General features: G+C 46.1%; 1 long non-coding RNA gene across 1 annotated transcript; it reads right to left on the bottom strand.

Annotated features, from left to right (window-relative positions):
• Positions 1 to 14028: 14028 nt before the first annotated feature.
• Positions 14029 to 17452, bottom strand: LOC308578933. The gene is made up of 4 exons (XR_014004222.1): positions 17182 to 17452; positions 16657 to 16742; positions 16031 to 16198; positions 14029 to 14992 (listed from the first exon to the last, which is right to left on the bottom strand). It is a non-coding gene; the product is annotated as an uncharacterized lncRNA (long non-coding RNA).
• Positions 17453 to 18418: the final 966 nt, after the last annotated feature.

An 18418-nucleotide genomic window follows, 5' to 3' on the forward strand; every position in this document is an offset into this window, starting at 1 on the left:
GGTTACTTAAAAAAAACTTCAAAGGTCATGTGCTTTCCCATGCAGCAGCAAGAAAAGTCAAGCAGTTTACTTAGGTTATTCCAAAATGATAAAATCAGGGGCACTGACTTGCCCCCCACATTGCAGGGGTGTGTCATGTTACATGTCATGTGATTTGTCTCCTCCCCACCTAGCACATGAGCTGGGATATGTGGGTGTGCTGCTGCTGTGATGCTGGCGCTTGCATGCTGGGTGGGGAATGGAGAACATGGAGCTGGGCTCCACGTTTGGTCTCCTCCTCCCCGTGTGACATTGGGCAGGTAGGAGTAGACAAAGCAGGCCGCAGGATTTGGGGAGAGCCCAGCCCCCACCCTGAAAAATGGGAGAGGGAGGCTAAAGACCCCTCAGTCCCCACCACTTGGCACACCTGGATAAAATGTTTCTAAATTATTTGTATAGAAACACAAAGATGACTTGCTTAAGCCACACAGTGTAACCTTGGAGCATGCAGCTTAGGCCTCACATGGTAGAAGTGAGAGAAAAAGGTTTGGTAACCCTTCCTCCCAAGGTAAGAGGGAGAGACCTAGCAAATTCCGTCAGGACAGCTTACTCTATGGTCTTAACCCCTTCGTTCATTAGAGTGAAGCATATTGGTTATATGAAGCTGGATATCCTACCCATACTGGCATATTCTGAATCATCATTGAATTGTAGAATTGGAAGTGACCCCAAAGATAATCTTGTCCAACTCCCTGCAACTAAATCACAACTAAAGAATCCCTGACAGGTGGGCATCCAACCTCTGCTTAAAAACCTCCAATGAAGGAGAGCCCATCACCTTCTGAGGGAGTCCATTGTCAAACAGCTCTTACCATCAGAATCCATTGGTTCAGGTCCTGCCCTCTGGAGTAGCAGAAAACAAGCTTGCTCCCTCTTCCATGTGCCCTTCATTTATTTGAAAATGACTGCCATACCACCTCTCGGTCTTCTATTCTCCAGGCTAAAGATACCCTTCTCCTTCAACCATTCCTTACAAGGCTTGATTTCCAGTCCCCTTATCATCTTGGTTGTCCTCCTCTGCACATGTTCCAGCCTGTCAGAACTGGACACAGGACTAACTGTAGTCTGACCAAGGCAGAATAGAGCAGTACTATGACTTCCCTTGAGTTGCTTCCTAGTTTTCTTTTTTTGGGGGAGGGGGTGGGTGGGTTTAAGAGGCTTGCTTAAAAAAGAAAAAAAAACCTGCCTGGACACACAAATTGGATGCCTTAATGGGTGCAGGATTGGTGACCCCTGAATAAACCTTCTAAATAAAAAATAAATATATATAGTAAGAATCCTGGGATAAGACTCATCCATGTGTTCTTGTTGATCATCAAATTTCTTGGTAAAGCTGACATGAAAAATTAAAAGCCAGTCATAAACCCCACAAAACCTAAATCTCAAACCATATTAATCTATACAGCAAACAGAGAGAGCTGAGTCCAACTAAATTCTACACAGAGTAGATCCATTGAATTAATGACAACTCTCAGAGCGCCTTAACAATCAATCCCAGAAAACTCTGAGGGGAATGAAGTGTGGGGTGGGTGGGTGTCCCCTAACAACTTTCAGCATCCTTGACAAACCACACTTCCCAGGATTCTTTGGAGGAAGCCACAATTATTTAAAATGGTAGAAAACTGCTTTAAATGTATACTACAGAGGAGGCAGTGATGGCCACCAACTTGGATGGTTTTAAAAGAGGATTAGACAAATTTGTGGAGGAGAGGGCTATTGATGGCTACTAGCCACAAGGGCTATGCTCTGCCTCCACCATGGAAGCAATTAATAATTCTGAATACCAGTTACTGGAAACTTTGGGTTTGGGTCCTTCCCGTCGGCTTCTCATTGGGGCACCTGGTTGTCCACTATGAGAAGAGAATGTTGAACTAAATGGGCCACTGGACTGATCCAGCTGGCCTCATCTCACGTTCCTAATAAAACAGATGACTGGAGTGGTCAAAATCTTGTGTGACACCTTGTGGCCTAGCCACAACCAGTCTGTTATCCTTAGAATACCCGTAGTGCTCTTCTTTGATGAAACCAGAGACACTGGCAGCATCTTTACAGTCAAAGCAATGCTGTTGGTCCTTGCTGGGAGAGCGTTGCCTCAGTGCGAAGGCACAAACAGTCTTAGCACATGATTTGCTAATGCTCCACTCCTAGGTCCTGGAGAACAAGAGCAAGAATGGAGGGAGGGTTGGTGGGGGAACCCTCTCCACCCCACAGCCTGCCTCACCTTTTCATATTCTAATGGCCCTCCGCATGCGCCTCCCCCCCATCCTTGATTTGTGAGCTCTCTCTGAGACTCCTGCTGGGAAATCTCTCCATCAGAGGCACACGCCATCCCTCAGTAAATTACGCTGAGATATAATGAAGGAGGAGAAATCAGTGACTTGGTGACGGGGACTCCCCGGGGGACCTTAATTCAAATATTTGCAGAGCTGCTTTCATGGAGGGGGGCATAAGGGGGGAAGAGTGGCGGGGCGCCTCCTTGCAGGCCTTTTCAGGTGCTCAGCAGAGGGGAAAAACAGAAGGCATGATGAGGGGATGGAGAGACATCACAACCCCACAGCAGTGCCTGGGGTACCAACTCCCCCTTGAATCTGGCCTGACTCTCTAGCCCAGGGTGGTCCAACTTATACGAAGTGGGCCGCAAGAGTACTTTGACATGGAATCTGCGGGCTGCACATTGCCTCATGGTAGCACAGGGGAGCACAGCCAAAATTTAAAGTCTCGCCAGCCCTCACACTGCCTTCCCAAAACTCACTAAGCAAGGCACTGGGCTTTGGGGAAGGGTCCCAGAGCACTCCCACCTTCTTCCCAAAGTTGGGAAAGTGCTCACTAGGCTTTGGGAAGGAGGAAGGAAGACTCCAGGACCCTGTCTGAGCCTGTATGCTTCCTTCCCAAAGCCCAGTGCCTTGCTTATCTGGCTTGGGGAAGGCAGCATGAGGGCTGCAGGGGGGCATCAAATGTTGCCAAGTGCCACCAAGAAAGGCCTTGTTGGTCACATGTGGCCCTTGGGCTACATGTTGCAACACCCTGCTCTAGCCATTACACCACACTGTTCCTTGAGTCCCTGTCAGGGAAAATGGTGGGGTATAAATATAGTAGTAGTAGTAGCAGTAGTAGTAGTAGTAATAGATAAGCTAGCTTACTACATGAAGGGACTTTAAAAAAGAAGAATAAACTTGCAGGGAAGGTTTGAAATACACGATCCATGCATGTGTGCAGTCTGGTGGCTCAATCTGTAATAGTTCATCTGGCACCTACAAAGAAAAAAATTTAAAATGCCCCCAAAGTGTTAGGAACTTCTGTTTTCTCAAACAACAAAAGCTGAGACAATCAGGCTGCTATGTTTCAAACTAGATCTCCAATCCTGCTTGGTGCAGTGATTTTTAAAAAGATGCTAATGATGCAACAGTTCCATGCTTGCAAAGTCTTTCTCTCTCCCTCTCTCTCCTGATTTCGTGTCTGTTTTGTCTTCAGCATCCCCCTTCTTCTGAAACCACGCCAGGGATAGCATCTGAATGCAGCTTTGTGAAACTGCCGGAGCCTGGGGCTCAGGTGCCCTGTGCTTTGGGTGCAGCTGCTTGTGGTAACACTGCATTGGGCAAGACGTGCTGTTGCCATGCCGATGGGGGCACTGCCGTGCATCTGCTGCTCACCAGCGCAAGGGCCTGGGCAGGCATTGGCAGCAGGAGGTGGGATACATATATCCAGCAGGCACTTTGGGTAGGAGGTGAGGGGTTGTTAGCAGCCACAAGGGCAGACAGTGTGATTTCTTTGGGGATGGGCTTCTAAAGGGACCCTGAAAAGACAGGAAGACAAAAGTAACAAGGAGGAAGACAAATGCACATTCATACCAGATGCGGGTGGTGCTATGGGTTAAACCACAGCGCCTAGGACTTGCTGATCAGAACGTCGGCGGTTCGAATCCCCGCGACGGGGTAAGCTCTGTTGCTCGGTCCCTGCTCCTGCCAACCTAGCAGTTCAAAAGCACGTCAAAGTGCCGTTAGATAAATAGGTACCGCTCCGGCGGGAAGGAAAACGGCATTTTCGTGCGCTGCTCTGGTTCGCCAGAAGCGGCTTAGTCATGCTGGCCACATGACCCGGAAGCTGTACGCCGGCTCCCTCGGCCAGTAAAGCGAGATGAGCGCCACAACCCCAGAGTTGGTCACGACTGGACCTAAAGGTCAGGGGTCCCTTTACCTTTACCTTTTACCAAACATTTAAAGCAATATCATACCATTTTAAAAAGCACAGCTACCCACCCCAAAATCTAGAAGCTGTGATTGTTAAGAGTCCTGAGACCCCAGTTCTCCTTCCAGGGCTCCAATTCCCAGAGTGAGGGAGGATGATAGTTCAGTGGCAGGGTGCCTGCCTTGCACGAAGAAGAAGAAGAAGAAGAAGAAGAAGAAGAAGAAGAAGAAGAAGAAGAAGAAGAAGAAGAAGAAAAGTTTGGATTTGATATCCCACTTTATTACTACCTGTAGGAGTCTCAAAGCGACTAACATTCTCCTTTCCCTTCCTCCCCCACAACAAACACTCTGTGAGGTGAGTGGGGCTGAGAGACTTCAGAGAAGTGTGACTGGCCCAAGGTCACCCAGCAGCTGCATGTGGAGGAGCAGGGAAGCGAACCCAGTTCACTAGACTACGAGTCTACCACTCTTAACCACTACACCACACTGGCTCTTAGAAGGTCCGAGGCTCAATCTCTGGCATCTCCAGGTAGAGTTGGGAGAGCCTTCCTGCCTGACATCCCAGACAGTTGCTGCCAGTCAGCATAGAGAGTACTGGGCTAGATTGACCAATGGTCTTATTTGGTCTTATAAGGCAGCTACCTGCATTCCTAATCAATCCCTCTTCCCAGAGAACACTGGAAATTAGCAAAATAAGGGGCCTCCCATCAAGTCACAGCACCTTTAGCAAACTACAGCTCCTAGGATTCTTTGGAGGAAGCCATTATTGTCACAGTGCTTTAAATGGATGGTGTTAATGTGGCCTCTTTTTCATTAGGGACCGTACCAACCCCACTTTGTACTCTTATAGAGAATACAATACATTGGGGCCTGATACATCACTTGGGAGTAGCCCTGATCCAACACGTGATGATCTGGGGCTGAGCCAACCTGATATGGGTCCCAAATTGACCTGGAGGCATTGTAAAGTCAGGCAGATGGAGGGGAAAATGGCTACCTTAGGCTGCCTGCATGTCTTCTTCCCAGTCATCCTTCTCTGGCAGTTGGCCCCTTTTTGTCAGCCCTGGATTGATCCAGTTCAACCCAACCCAACTAGGGGCAATCCAGGGCTGCTTTAACACTATCCAGCAGATTATCAGCTTGGCCTGAATTGATTTAAGGTCAGGGATTCATGCACAGAACTATCAATGAGTTTCATGGTAACAGGTGCATGCAGAGCTTGCCTGAGGCCTGGTGTGGGAGTCTTGTCCATGAGATGTGCCATCATGGTGATAGCGTCTAATCTGATCTCACGCTACACCCTAGTACTGTCAGGGTCCATGGAATCCTATCCCTCCCACGGTGGCAGCCAAAAAAAGCAGATAAACACAAAGAATCCTCACCACGTAATTTATTCAGTATTCAGAGAGAGGGAGACAAAGGAATGTGGTTCTTATTTCAGTGATGGCGTTGCTCCCAACCCCCTCCATCTGTCTTATCCTACATCATCCCTGCGCTGTCTGATCTGGGCTTTCTGCCTCTGAGCTTTCTGTTCTACTACCCTTAATGCACAACTGGTCCTGGGAGTGTGGGGCTCAGGAATGCTCTCTAAAGACACCAAGTCAGTCAGCTGTCTCTCCCCCGGTTGTTTCTTCTTCCTTCTGTTCCTCTTCCAATATTTCCCAGCTTTTCCCCTCTGCAGTCTCTGAACTATGTCCTTCTGCAAACCACTGTTCTAAATCTATACTGTCCTCCTGTTCTTGGGAAGGTTCAGGAGAAGGTGGGGCAGCCTCCACCTTTCCTCCTCAGTCCAGCCCTTGACAAGTACTCAGTAATGCAGGTCCCGATTTTACTACCCAATGCATACTGACAGGAACGATGTTTTGCCCATGGCTGTTTCGCCTATTAAGTCACCTAGCGGCTAGGAGGCATGGGGGGATTTTAGAGGTCCATGGTGGGGTCCCAAACTAGGGTTGCCATATTTTGAAGAGCAAAAAAGAGGACACATTTGCTGACTTCTACTTTAAACTATGGATCACTATTATGACTTTACCCATGAAAAAGAGGGTGTGTCCTGGAAAAAGAGGACATATGGCAACCCCTTCCCCCAAACCAAGGCTGGGGGCAAGTGTACTTGGCTCCCATCCACCTCTGCACTGGTCTGCATAGCAGAGTGGAAATTAGAAGGGATGCTGGAGGATATTTTTTTGGCGGGGGGGGGGGGAAGGATGCTGCTCACTTGATCCATAGCTTCAATTATATTTTTACTAATACATGCATTTTTTATGGACATTTTACCATTTTGTACATATGCATTGGCTGGAGAAGTGTGTGGCAAAATTTGGGAATGTGGCTGTGTGGGAAGATGGCTAGGTTTTGGTTCCAGCAAACTCGATGAAACTGAATCAATGGGGATGGGGAGAGAAATTTGATTCACTTCACATTTAAATGCAAACTTTCCTGATCCTCATTTTTGAGAACAAATACATGAACTGAAACACAGCCTCCCTTAGAATATTCACACCCCTCCAAATTTTGCCACACACTTCTCCAGCTCAGTAAAGCATGCAAAAATGTATCTTGTGGGGCAAAATTTGCCGAGAAATGCATATATTTGTGAAAATAGCATACAGAAATGTGTTAAGTAATTAGAGGAAATTGCTTTGCCAAAACGTGTGCTTTAGACAATATTATATAAATCTTTGGAAGATTCAGGACAGAAAAATGGAACTCCTCCATACAGCACGTAGTTACACTATGGAACTTCCTCCCACAGGAGGCAGAGATGGCCACCAAGCTAGAAGGCTTTAAAAGAGGATTAGATAAATTCATGGATATCAATGGTTACAAAGCTGTGATGCCTTCACAGTTGGAGGGAGTGATGCATCTGAATGTCAGTTGCTGGAAACTGCAGGAGGGGAGAGAGCTCTTGTGCTCAGGTCCTGCTTGCAGGTTTCTCATAATGGGCATCTGGTTGAAGAGGAGGCTGGAGTAGATGGGCCATTGGCCTGATCCAGAAGGTTCTTCTTTAGTTATTATATAGCAAGTGTGTGAATTAGGAGAAATTTGCACTAAAACGCTGATGAATTTTCATGAGGACTTTTCTTTAAATTGCAAACTGATGTGAAAATGTTGGGAACTAAACTAAAGATTGGAAAGAATGAGAAATGGAGATAAACTGAAATGGAGATATATAGGTATAGATGATATAGATATACATATACAGGGGTGTCTTGCCCATAGAGGCAAGTGGCCTCCCATCCAAGTACTAACCAGCCCTGGTATGAAGTTTATGGCATGTAATGCCTTAAAAGAGAATTTAATGAAAATGATCTACAGGTGGTACATAACACCAGTCAAGCTTGCAAAAATCTATCATCTGCCCGATAACAAATGTTGGAAATGTAATGAAACTGAAGGTACATTCTTTCACCTTTGGTGGACATGCCCGAAGATTAAGGCATTCTGGGAGATGATCTATAATGAAATGAAAAAGGTATTTAAATATACCTTCCTGAAGAAACCAGAGGCCTTTCTCCTGGGCATGGTCGGCCAATTGGTGCCAAGGAAAGATAGGAATTTTTTTATGTACACCACAACAGAAGCAAGAATACTTATCGCAAAGTATTGGAAGACACAAGATCTACCCACCAGGGAAGAATGGCAGATGAAGCTGATGGACTACATGGAACTGGCGGAAATGACTGGCAGAATCCGAGACTAGGGAGAAGAGTCGGTGGAAGAAGATTGGAAAAAATTTAAAGTATATTTACAAAAACATTGCAAAATTAATGAATGTTAGAAGGATGCTGGAATGAAGCTATATGGTTTTAGCAGAAATGTAATAAAGAATTAAGTAAAAGCTGATTGATAATGGGCCAAAATGAAAAAATTTAAGGTTAGACCGTTAAGATAAATTATAGAACAAAAATTGAGAAAGATGGAAAGAATTTGCTGAAATAGTTAATTGAACTAGAATACAAAAAAGGGAGGTGTGAGGAGGTCAATGAAACAAGTAAATGAAAGGTAAAGATATGGAATATTGGATGTGTGTTTTAGTGTTTTTGTTTCTTTTTGCTGTATTGTTGTATTGTTTTTTATGTTTTTCTTTTTATGGATTGTAATGTATGTTCTGTTAAATTTTTTATTGTTTTCCTTTTTTCTTTTTTCTGTAATTTTTAAACTTCTAATAATTTTTTTTTTAAAAAAACAACAACATAGAGGCAAGTGGCGTGGGGTGCCAGGGCGCCAAGTTCTGGAGGGCACCAGGGAAGAGGTGGAGGCTGGTTGCGTCGCCTCCTGGCGTCAGCTCGCTGCCCTCCCCCGCCTCCGCCATGCTGTGCCGAAGCAGCGCCATGCCTGGAGCCTCTGCCTGCCGTGGCCACAGCGGCATGGGCGCCAGGGAAGAGGAGGAGGCTGGACGCAGCGCTTCCTGGCATCAGCTCACTGCTCTCACCTGCCTCGCTGAAGCAGCGCCTCACCTGGAGCCTCTACCTTTTCCCCGCTGGAGGAGCCTCCCTTCAGCCACTGCCCACCTCCTCAAACCCTGCAAAGCTGCCAGCAGCTCTGTAAAAAGGTCAGCAACTCTGGGAAACAGGGGGGGGGGCGCCGGAGGGATCTTTGCACCACAGCGCCGGATATACTTAAGACGGCCCTGTAGATATAGATATAGATCCTGAAGCTGAGGCTCCAGTACTTTGGCCACCTCATGAGAAGAGAAGACTCCCTGGAAAAGACCCTGATGCTGGGAAAGATTGAGGGCACAAGAAAGAGGACGAGATGGTTGGACAGTGAAGAAGAAGAAGAAGAGGAGGAGGAGGAGGAGGAGTTTGGATTTGATATCCCGCTTTATCAATACCTTAAGGAGTCTCAAAGTGGCTAACATTCTCCTTTCCCTTCTTCCCCCACAACAAACACTCTGTGAGGTGAGTGGGGCTGAGAGACTTCAGAGAAGTGTGACTGGCCCAAGGTCACCCAGCAGCTGCATGTGGAGGAGCGGCGACGCGAACCCAGTTCACCAGATTACGAGTCTACCGCTCTTAACCACTACACCACACTGGTTCGAAGCTACAAACATGAGTTTGACCAAATTGCGGGAGGTAGTGGAAGACAGGAGTGCGTGGCGTGCTCTGGGTCACGAAGAGTCATACACGACTAAACAACTGAACAACAACAACAACAGATATAGATATAGATATGGCCATTCCTAGTTATGGATGTGGAGAGACAATATCAGTTCCCCCTGCAGTAGAAGCTTCCAAATTCTCCCATGACTCGAATTAAAATCCGAGCTGGAGAAGATTCATTGGGCTTTTTCCTATGTTGAAGGGCTGTCATAGTCATAGGTGCCACCATGGGGCACTGCTCCTGGTTTTGCAAGGCCAGTTCTCCAACCAAGTAACGTGTACCAAAGTGCATAGATTGAGGTAAAGTGTGCATGGAAATGTATATCTTAGTGAAAAGGACATACAAAAACACATTCTGTTACAGAAACCAATGTGCAAAAATGTGAAGAACACGGGGAAACGGCATATAAAGTGCATGTATATTAAGAGAAAATTCACACTAAAATGCTAATTAATTTTCATGAGGACTTTTAAAAAAGAGTTTTTTGAACTTTTTTTAAAAAAAGAGATTGCAGACTGATGCAGAAGAGTTGAGGGCTGAATTGAGACTGGAAAAATGAGAACTATGGAACTATGTTCAGATGACGACAGCTTTGGAGGGGCCAGGGAGTGCCTAAGGTGAAGTCAGGGTGGGGGCAGGCTGCAGACTTAGTCAAGAAGTGGCTCCCAAACTCCTTTTTTAAAAAGATTAAATAGTTGTGGGGTGCTAGAGTTCAGCAACATCTGGAGTGCCAGGTTCCCCCTCCTTGATGTAAGAAGAAGCATCTTCCTTCCTCTCAGGAGAGAATGCCTCTTCCAAATGGAGAAATTCTCCCATTTCTCAGAGTGCTTCTTCTTCTTCTATATACAGTGGTACCTCTGGTTACATACTTAATTCATTCCAGAGGTCCGTTCTTAACCTGAAGCACCACTTTAGCTAATGGGGCCTCCTGCTGCCACTGCGCCGCCGCCGCCAGATTTCTATTCTCATCCTGAAGCAAAGTTCTTAACCCGAGGTACTATTTCTGGGTTAGAGGAGTTTGTAACCTGAAGTGTATGTAACCCGAGGTACCACTGTAGAGGAATTATCCTATCTCTTGCATACAGTGGAAGAATGTTGCTTCTTATATCACAAGAGTGCACACACTCATAAATGTACACACACACTGATGCACACATCCACACACACGAATGCACACATATAACCACACACTCCCGGACAGCATCACACACTCATGCACGGCATACTCACAAATGTACATAGAGACACATGCTCACACATGCACCCACACTCACACCTGCACCCACACCCATTGACAAACACAAACATGGGTACTCACACGCGTTCACACGCGGGCAAATGCACCCGCACACGTACAAACTGGTATGTACCCCCACATACCCGCTAAGTTGAGCCACTCACCCCAAATCATCTATGTAGATGCAAAAGGGCTTGCGGGGTGTGTGTGTGTATCTATATATCTCTACAGGCTCTGCAGTGGCTGTTAGGGAGGCTGAAAAACAGATTCAGCCAAGGAGGCAGGCGGTGGAGGGAAGGGGGGACATGGAAAGGGAGAGGGAGGGGGGAGAGAGCGAGAGAGCAAGAGAGAGAATGACAGACTGTAATCCCCCTTGAGTGCCTAGCCTCATGAATATTAATAAGGTGGTAATTAAAATGCAGGGACACAGCAAGACGGATGCGAGGGCTCCTTTCAGAGCGCTGGGAATGGGGCCGGCGGTGAGGGAGGGGGTGCTTGCAGAACACAACTCTTTCCAGGCAGGGTTTGTATTTATTTCTATTTTTTTTTTTATTCTCTTCTCTTGATGAGCGAAAAGAGAGAGAAGAAAACAGAGCCTTCAACTTTCATCAGTTTGGAAGGGAGGGTTCTGCTCGCTCTCCCCCCTCCCCCTTTGCACAACCTTTTTCCCCCCCTGACACGACATCTCTTTAATTGCTGATTCCCCCCTCTCTGCTCCCCCAGAACTCAGCCATAAACCAGGATATAACGAACTTAGCCCCCCTCCTTCCAGTGCGTGGCGATGGTGCAACTGTGGCTCCATGTCAGGGCTATAGTTGGGCTGTGGGAGAGTTGTGCTTTCCACCGCCAAGTGCCATCAGCTGGCTTTTGTCTTCCTGGCCTTGGGTGGGTTAAGGTGGCAAGTCAGCTCCGCTGGTTGAGTTGCAGGGGCACAACAGTTCTCTTCCCTGCTACCCCTACCCATTAAGCCACCTGCTGCTCCTAAACCAGGTAGCAAAACTCATCATTTATCCACATGGTGGTGGCAACAGAATTTTCAGCACAGTCAAATAAGTAGGTAGCGAATACTCAGCTGAATATTGCACAGAGTGGTGCCGAGCGGCACCCGGAGCGCATCAACCCCAGTCAAGCAAGACAGCCCTTCTGTATAATTTTTATCGTTTGCCATTGTGGCAGCTTTCACACATTGTGGGGCTTCAACTCCCCACAGCCCCACAGCAGACATAGCAAGATAGGGGCTCAGGGAGTTGCAATCCAGCAGCGTCGTGTGGGGCAGGCATTGACAACCTCTGCAATACAGTGGACACTCGGGTTGCGAACGTGATCCGTGCGGGATGCATATTTGCAACCTGCAGTGGCGCATCTGCACACACACAGGTTGCGATTCGGTGCTTTTGTGCATGCGCGAAGTGTGATTTAGCGCTTTTGCGCATGCACGACTGCCGAAACCCGGAAGTAACCCGTTCTGGTACTTCCGGGTTTTGGCAATCCGTGACCCAAAAAAACGCAACCTGAAGCATCTGTAACACGAGGTATGACTACTGGGTTGGATCTCTAACCTGGGAGAGAGAAGGGTTTGAATCTCTCTTCAGCCCCAAAGCTGGTTGGGCAGGGAAACTAGGGCTGGCCAGTCTTTTTCATGTCCTGGCCAGCCTTGGATGGGTGTATGGGAGGGGAGAGAGGGGAAATGGTATGTTTGTTTATTTATTTATTAAATTCCTATCCTCACCCATAGGAGCCCAGGGTTTCAAACACCAAAGTGGAATGTGTACAGCAGAGTGCAACTAAGATGATCAAGGGTCTGTAAACCAAGCCTTATGAGGAACAGTTGAAGGAGTTGGGTATGTTTAGCGTGCAAAAAAAAAAAAAAAAAGGAGACTGAGAGGAGATACAATAGCCATCTTCAACTATCTGAAGGCTGTCACAAGGGAGAGGGTGAAAGCTTGTTTTCTCATGAGTCCAGAGGGTAGAACTCAAACCAATGGATTCAAATTGCAAGAAAGGAGATTCCGACTAAACACCAGGAAGAACTTTCTGGTGGTAGGAGCTGTTTGACAGTAGAACGGACTCCTTCGGAAGGTGGTGGGCTCTCCTCCCTTGGAAGTTTATAAGCAGAGGTTGGATGGCCACCTGCCATGGGTGCTTCAGTTGAGATGTCTGCATTGCAAGGGATTGGGCTAGATGACCTCAGAGTCCCTTCCAAATTTACAAATCTATGATTCTGTGTCAAAACAATACAATGTTTTTTATTGTTATTAAAAACAATTTTTAAAACATATTGAGACAATTTAAAACGTATTATAATCATATTAAAAACACACACACCCCAGTCACAGACCCTCCTGGCTGGTTATTTCAAGATTGCCAGGGACAGTATCTTTTAGTGATCAAAATGCCAGGGTATTGAGACATTTGGAGCATGATTTGGGGTGTAATCAATGTAAGCAAGTTGGAACCGCAAGCCTCTGTTGCAGCATAGAGTGTCTCTGTTCAGTGTGGTGGAACAGAATGGGTGAATTTGATATTTTTTGTTTGGAAGTTTTGTTTGGAAGTTTTTTCTGTCTTAAGTTCAGTTCTCCACATTTCCATATCAATTTGCATTTTAAAAATAAAATAAAATAAAATCAGTGTCGCAGCCCAAATTTCTCCTAATGCACAAATTTTTGCACAGCAATTTTATTAACATAATGCATCTTAGTATGTTATTTTCACTGACATTTTATGCACATCTTAAAAGGTAAAGGTAAAGGGACCCCTGACCATTAGGTCCAGTCATGACTGATTCTGGGGTTGCGGCGCTCATCTCGCTTTATTGGCTGAGGGAGCTGGCGTTTGCCCGCAGACAGCTTCCGGGTCATGTGATCAGCATGACTAAGCCGCTTCTGGCAAACCAGAGCAGCGCACGGAAACGCCGTTTACCTTCCCACCAGAGCAGTACCTATTTATCTACTTGCACTTTGACATGCTTTCGAACTGCTAGGTTGGCAGGAGTAGGGACCGAGCAACAGGAGCTCACCCCGTCGTGGGGATTCGAACCGCCGACCTTCTGATCGGCAAGTCCTAGGCTCTGTGGTTTAACCCACAGCGCCACCCACGTCCCATGCACATCTTACTCTGGTGTAAATATGCATTTTTGCGTGTGTGCACTTCACTTGGCTGGAGAAGGGCATGGTGAAATCATGCATAGCCGTGTTTCACTTCATATTTATAAATGTGGATTACGGAAGTTCATCTTTAAATGTGTGCTGAATCCGACTTCTCCCTCATATTTTGTGGATGCCATAGCAGCCAACTCCTAGGGGCCGAGGTGTCTTCAGGCCTCCTAATAAAATATTCAAGGGGGTTGGGCATATATCAAATATATATCAAATATATCAAATAGTTGATGGGCATGGTATGCCCGTACCACATCATGTGATTGATTATGTGGGGTGGGGCCTGCCTGCCCCCCTATTTTATTAAAGTTGGCCCTCTCTTTATGAGCCCCTGATGTGGCTAGGAGACCTAGAACACACTGCTTGGATACCTAGACTGGAATAAAATAACCAGCCACACATTATAAGATGGGAGACACCTGGCTTAATAGTAGCACACGTGAAAAGGATCTGGGTGGTCTTAGCAGACTAATGCTATTCTAGGTTTCATGAACAGTCATGAGTAATTGTTTAATAGTAATAAGACATCCTCCACTTTTAAAAAAGTTTTATTCCTCTGCAATAACACCTTTCAGCTTTCTGTCTTGTTCTCAGGAGAACTTGAGAAGTCTCTAGAATTTATGTGGGTGCAGGATTTTGAGATGATTTGATGGTTGCTAGGTGACCAAGGGTGGTGTGTGACAAAATGAGGGGAACCTTGGGCCTCGGGGCTAAATGTACCCTCTCCCCCGGCCTCTCTACCTGGCCTCCCCTTCCATTTTAGGGGTTTGAAAGTCTATCTTGCACTGGAAATTGGTTGCATAACTAGTACAAGAGAGACATTACATGAGCCAGCATAGATTTTGGGCAGTGCCAGCAGTTCTGCCACACAGGGCACAAAATTGAGAAGATCAATAATTGAGAAGATCCATTTGTAGGTGCAAAATTTTGGGCTCACACAGGGTACCTGTGTATTATGAAAGATTACCAAAGTCCGCCCAGGCCTGGAGGCCATATAGTTGCAAAAATTGGGGAGTAGGGTGTGGTTCCTTTTTCACTTCTGTCAGGAGTTGCACAGAACTTCTGTCAGGCAGGCAGCAGATAAAGCAGAACCAAAAGGCGAAGGGGCTGGGGGCTGGAAGGCAATTACTGTGGATTCAGCAGGCTTACATAAAGCAAAGAGGAAGTTGACTGCAGAGCTGGTTTCATCCGTGAGTCATTGCAGCCGCTCACATCCCCACACCCGTTGCTCAAGGCTTTGCAACTCTTTCAGCTGCTTTCCTTTTTCCCCACTGGAAAGAAAGAAAGAAAGAAAGAAAGAAAGAAAGAAAGAAAGAAAGAAAGAAAGAATCCCTTAGTCATCCTAAGCCTTGATTACGAAAAAGGTAGAACTGGATGCAGATGGCCTTTGCATCAAATAAATGTGTTTTTGTGTGTGAACTAGCTTTTACGCGGAGTAGACCCATTGAAATGAATGGACCTGAATTAGTAGTTGCCATTCATTTCAGTGTAGGTTTATTCTGAGTAGGACTGACATGGGGTAATGTTGGGGAAAGGCCCTGGCTCAGTGGCAATGCATATGCTTTGCATGCAGAATGTCCCATGTTCAGTCCAGGTAGGGCTGAGAATGATTCCCTTTGTGACCCCCCCAGAGAGCCGCTGCCAGTGGGTAGAGGGAATCCTGAGCTAGACAGACAAATGGCTGGATTTGGTATAAGGCAGCTTCCTTTGTTGCCAAATAATTCAGCACTTTATTCAGAAAGATGGACTAGAAGCTTAATTCATTTTAAGGCGGTGGGCTGTAGTTCAGAGACAGAGCATCTGCTTGACATGCAGAAGGTCCGAGGTTCAATTCCCAATGAAATCTCCAGGTAGACTCCCTGTATGAAACCTTGGAGAGCGGCTGTCAGTCAGTGTAGGTAATACTGAGCTAGATAGATCAATTTCCTGACTTGACGTAAAGGCAGCTTTCTACATTCACATGTCCCTCACCAGGAACTCCAGCCCTTCACGGATGCAGCTCTGTGATGACCACTACATCACACTTCCTTCTCTGCAAGTTAAATGTTGTTGTTTGTTTTTATTTACACATACCCCCCCTTGTGACATTCTTTTAAGTGAAATTAGTTTTAACTGTTGCAGCCACCTACTAGGAATAACTCCTCATTTAGTGCTTTTGAACATAGAAACATATCATTGTAGAGTTGGAAGGTACCCCAGGGGTCATCTAGTCCAACCCCCTGCAATGCAGGAATATGTAGGTGGCCTATATGGGGATTGAACCTGTGACCTTGGTGTTATCGGCGCCAAGCACAAACCAACTGACTCACCTGTTTCTGCTTTCTAGCTTCCTTGAATTGAACTTAGGGAGGAGCGTGTGAACTCAGAAAGATTTGCATCTTGCACCATTAATTTTGGAGCAGGCCCTTGTGGTGCTCTTTGAAGTTTCCCTCTTGCTTCTTAGAGGACACTGGTGGATAATGGCACAAGGCTGCACACTCATGAAATGCAAACCAGATGCGAGTCCATCAATATCCTCCATCCTTATTTGGCACCTACACTCGCACCTGAATAATCTCCCTCCCTTTACCCCTCACACCCCCTTCAACTATCCCTCAGTTCCCTCTCCCCTCACCCTACAGCTCATCCAAGCTCCTCCTTCCTCCCCCAGCCCCTTTACAAGGAGGGGAGAGGCACTTCACAGCACACCTGCTGTTCCTCAGGCTGCAGTTGGCATGAACTGCAGAGCATGACGACACCTTACATTTTTATGTATATAGAAAGATATAAAGTCCTGATAGAAATTCATCACCCTTTTAGTGTGCATTTCCGCATTGAAATTTTTCCCTAACATGCATACTTTTGCAAACCATTTCCCCTAACACAATTCTTTCTGGAAAGTTTATTTTAATGAATATAGGCATTTTTTGTTTTAATTCTATTAGAATTTAATTACTTTTTAATGATGATCTTCTATATGTTTTTGGCTCATTATATTTATCTGTGTTGTTTTAATTTGTGTAAGCTGCCTTGAGTCCTTGCCTGGAAAAAAAGGTGGGATAGTCAGCAACAACAACAAATAAAATTAATAATAATTTCCATGCATACTTCACGCTCACGCACATTTTGGGGAGATTTGGAACCACATCATGCAAAATTCAGAGAAGTGAGGATTTTGGAAAAATCACATTTTGGGTTGTTGATTGTTTTGGAAAGCACAGGTAGGCTAAACTTAAAATGCAGACCAAAAGATAATCGTCTCCCATCCCTGGACCACATTGACAGAAGCACACCTAAAGGAAACCTCCTAGGTCTGGAGCTGATGGATGTTGTAATCCAAAGACAACAGGAGGTGTGTTGGGTTGATTAAGGCCAAGCCAAGATGAAGCCAAGCATAGAGTCAGTCCTGAAGGCTGACATGGTTGTTCTACTGAGATTAGTGGGAAGAGCATGCTCAAGGCATTTTTCATCTGGTACTCACCAGAACTCAGTTCCAGCACCTCTCAGGTGGGTGCCATTGCTATTAAAAGAGAACAAGGGAGGTCCTCATGGTGAGTTACGGCCCCTCTTTTTCTATAAAAATAGCACTGGTCATGCCTGTGTCTGTGCTTGCTGTCTGAGCACCTCTTCAGGATTTCTCAACATCGCCAAGCCCTGATGACTCGTTCTTTCCCAACATCAATGAAGCCTAAAGAGTCTCCGTTGTGTGAGTCATCCTTCATGCTGTTATCAGGACCCCTGATGATGTCATACACCTGCACAAACTCATTAATGGTGAACAGGATGGCTTTGACGTCAACGCTGCAAGTATATGTACACTGCTGGCTTAGTGGCAGTTTCGTTGTTTGATGTATTTGTTGTTCTACTTATGTATTGTTTAGTTTATAGCTGACTTTTCCCCTCCAAGCAGCTCAAGATGGCATACACTGTTTCCCCCCACCTCATTTAATCCCCTCAACAACTCTATGAGGTATAGAATCATAGAATCATAGAATCATAGAATCATAGAGTTGGAAGAGACCACAAGGGCCATCGAGTCCAACCCCCTGCCAAGCAGGAAACACCATCAGAGCACTCCTGACATATGGTTGTCAAGCCTCTGCTTAAAGACCTCCAAAGTAGGAGACTCCACCACACTCCTTGGCAGCAAATTCCACTGTCGAACAGCTCTTACTGTCAGGAAGTTCTTCCTAATGTTTAGGTGGAATCTTCTTTCTTGTAGTTTGGATCCATTGCTCCGTGTCCGCTTCTCTGGAGCAGCAGAAAACAACCTTTCTCCCTCCTCTATGTGACATCCTTTTATATATTTGAACATGGCTATCATATCACCCCTTAACCTCCTCTTCTCCAGGCTAAACATGCCCAGCTCCCTTAGCCGTTCCTCATAAGGCATCGTTTCCAGGCCTTTGACCATTTTGGTTGCCCTCCTCTGGACACGTTCCAGTTTGTCAGTGTCCTTCTTGAATTGTGGTGCCCAGAACTGGACACAGTACTCCAGGTGTGGTCTGACCAGAGCAGAATACAGTGGCACTATTACTTCCCTTGATCTAGATGCTATACTCCTATTGATGCAGCCCAGGATTGCATTGGCTTTTTTAGCTGCCGCGTCACACTGTTGGCTCATGTCAAGTTTGTGGTCAACCAAGACTCCTAGATCCTTTTCACATGTACTGCTCTCAAGCCAGGTGTCACCCATCTTGTATTTGTGCCTCTCATTT

Source organism: Podarcis bocagei, assembly GCF_964188305.1.
Source record: "Podarcis bocagei genome assembly, chromosome: Z".
Taxonomy (NCBI): Eukaryota; Metazoa; Chordata; class Lepidosauria; order Squamata; family Lacertidae; genus Podarcis; species Podarcis bocagei.